The sequence below is a fragment of the Saccopteryx bilineata genome, chromosome 2 (genome assembly GCF_036850765.1).
Source record: "Saccopteryx bilineata isolate mSacBil1 chromosome 2, mSacBil1_pri_phased_curated, whole genome shotgun sequence".
Lineage (NCBI taxonomy): Eukaryota > Metazoa > Chordata > Mammalia > Chiroptera > Emballonuridae > Saccopteryx > Saccopteryx bilineata.
The window spans coordinates 224,966,293-224,969,229 of record NC_089491.1 but is presented as its reverse complement, the minus strand read 5'-3'; the positions used below and the strand labels follow the sequence as shown (position 1 = coordinate 224,969,229).

Below are 2,937 nucleotides of genomic sequence, written 5' to 3'. Positions count from 1 at the left end.
AGTGGTGGAAATAGGTGACTTCTACTTTTTCTTTTATACCTTTCCAACTTGCCAAATTTCTATAAGGTTAACTGAGCACTTACTTTGTATAAAGCACAACTGTACGTGTTTAATGTGTATTAATTCATTTATTCTTCACAAAGGCCATTTTACTTAGATGGCAAAATGTTCTCATTGTACAGATGAGAAAAAAATAAAGAAGAAGGAGAATAGATAACTTGCTCATGGATGCACCCCTAGTTAGTGGAGGAGCCGGGGGCCTAATGCAGGCTTCTGACTTCAGAGTGTCCTTAACCTTCAGGGTACACTGCCTCTTCATGTGTTTATCATGTTGGAATCAGAAAAAAAATTTTTTTAACTTAATTTTGTCAGACAAATAATTTGACAAAATACAGTGTTTGCAGTAGAATGTATTCTTCATATATTTTGTGGATTTTGACTTTACACAGCATGAAATAATATCTGCAAAATACCAAATTTGTATGACTTGTTCTGATTTTTCTACAATACTGTTTCTTTTGACTATTTGGTTGAAAGTGATTTTTAGAAATAGAAATTTGGATTACTTTTCTAAAACAAACCAAGAACATACTATATTAATACAAGACGTGTACTTCTAAGGCATCTTTGAGTTAGGGATATCTTGGAATATTTTTCTGAGGTTTGGATCTGGAAATGACCTTGAGGAAAAGAAAGTGGCACACTGAGCAGAGAAGGGGCCTGACTTCCTCTTATTTAAGAATCATAAAGCTCCATTCAAGTACAAAGTTTATTTTACTTTGTATCTTCTTTGAGGATCAAGGTTAAGAATTTGAAGATAAAATGGAAAGATTTTTCTTCTTTATTTAAATATACATTCAACACAATGTCTTCAGTAAAGCACCCCTACATTCTAAAATAAAGGATTGCTGGTCCAAGGTCCCAGTATAGTCGGGTTACAACGACCTGACTCCTCTCCATTAGATGATATTCCAATGGTTTCAGTCAACAAGTATTTATTGGATAGCTTCACTTGCACCAGCCACAATTCTAACATTTTAAAGCATTTGGCAAATCCTTTTTGAAATGTCTACTCAGTCCAGGAGTCTAAGGTTTAAAACAAAAAGTCTAAAGATGTTTGAATCTCAGAAAACAGGACCTCATCCATCATCATCAACCCAGGACACAAAGCTTCCCTTCGGAGAGGTAGACACGGAACGCAGAGACTGCTTCTTGAAAGTCTGGGTAAATGAAAAGAGTAGACAGGGTTTGGATGGTGATGGGAGGTGGAACCTAGCAACCGAATTTGTGAAATATTCTGGGAAAACTTTACCTGTTCGGTGTGCCAGCCACAAGCCTTAAATAAGCAGCCTCATTCAAGCAGGGAACTTTTGAGAATGAATACATGCACAAGCCTTTGAAAGAAAGACATACCCTCATTAACTCAAACAGACTTTGACATGAAGCCACGCCTTCCTGACTTTCCTCTTTCTGTTTCTTGTGTGTTGAATCAAATCACACTGGCCATCCTACACCTTGCAGAATATAGTGATTTCTAAAAGGAAATTATCGGAGTTTGTTCCATTTGCATCAATTGAAGAAGTTTTCTTTTCCTTAAAATTGGCTTCCTTGTTGCCTTTACAATTACACCCAGGGGTGGCTTTTGTCTCCCAGCCTTACGGGAAGTGTAAAAATAGAACAATTTCCTTCTCTCTGTAAGCATTTCGCGCATAAGCATCTGCTCGTCAAAACTGCAGATTTATTATAAAGTATTCCTGTTCTGCAGATCAAAAGGGGGTTGTCGTGAGATGTAAGGAAATCTTTCTTTTTCTTTCAAGAAGTAACATTAAAACTGACATGATGTAACCATTTTGGGCACAATTTGTGTCTATGCAAGTATTTAGGAGTTATCTCTAGACCCCAGACACGGAGAGAGGCCAATGGGCTGCAGGGACCTGGACTCACAGGGCTGGAGGAGGTCCCTGGCCTTGACTGGGTGGTGAGGAGGAAGACCTCAACTCTCATGCCTCAAATTCTACATCTGAAAGAGAAAGAGACTGAATCAGACCAGTCTGCCCAAGGCTCTTTGTTCTCACCTGTGGTTCTAGAACAATGGACTGTCAGGAGCCTGATGAGGAGGCTGCCTTTCTCCACTGAGTCTGCCAGGCACTGAGGAAGAACTTCTTTCATCCTGGCTCTCTGAATGCCTCTGCTCAGGGTTTTCCTTGATCACTCTCCATGCAGCCAACCACATCTTTCCTTGAGGGATGGGGCTCGGAGTCACCAGGTGCCAGCAACTCTGACCTCCACTCCACCCTGGGTTTTCAGCATCTCCTTAGAGCCCTTGATGACAGAAGGAAAAATCTAATATTGACCCATAAATAATGAAGATCAGAGAACAGATATCCATAATCACCTATTGCAGGGGTAGTCAACCTTTTTATGACTACCGCCCACTTTTGTATCTCTGTTAGTAGTAAAATTTTCTAACTGCCCACCTGTTCCACGGTAATGGTGAGTTACAAAGTAGGGAAGTAACTTTACTTTATAAAATTTATAAAGCAGAGTTACAGCAAGTTAAAGCATATAATAATAATTACTTACCAAGTACTTTATGTCAGATTTTCACTAAGTTTGGCAGAATAAATCTTTATAAAACAACTTACTATAATTAAATCTATCTTTTTATTTATACTTTGGTTGCTCCGCTACTGCCCACCATAAAAGCTAGAATGCCCAGTAGTGGACAGTAGGGACCAGGTTGACTACCACTGACCTATTGTATACCAATCATTTAATCCTCCAGCAGCCCAGCGAAAGCCAATCAACCATGCATTCACTCACCAAACATTTCAGAGCCTGTTTCTCCAGTGGGGACAAAACACACAAGAAACACGGGAGCACAGAAATTCATAGATTGCCAGTACACACTGATATTGATGGTTCCAAGGAGGAAAG

At 39.3% G+C, this 2,937-nt stretch overlaps 1 long non-coding RNA gene across 1 annotated transcript; it reads right to left on the bottom strand.

The window, feature by feature from the left end:
* Nucleotides 1-1,137: 1,137 nt before the first annotated feature.
* LOC136325274 (uncharacterized) lies at nt 1,138-2,315 on the bottom strand. Its single transcript, XR_010729228.1, has 3 exons — nt 2,076-2,315; nt 1,313-1,394; nt 1,138-1,220 (listed from the first exon to the last, which is right to left on the bottom strand). It is a non-coding gene; the product is annotated as an uncharacterized lncRNA (long non-coding RNA).
* Between the last annotated feature and the right edge of the window lie 622 nt (nt 2,316-2,937).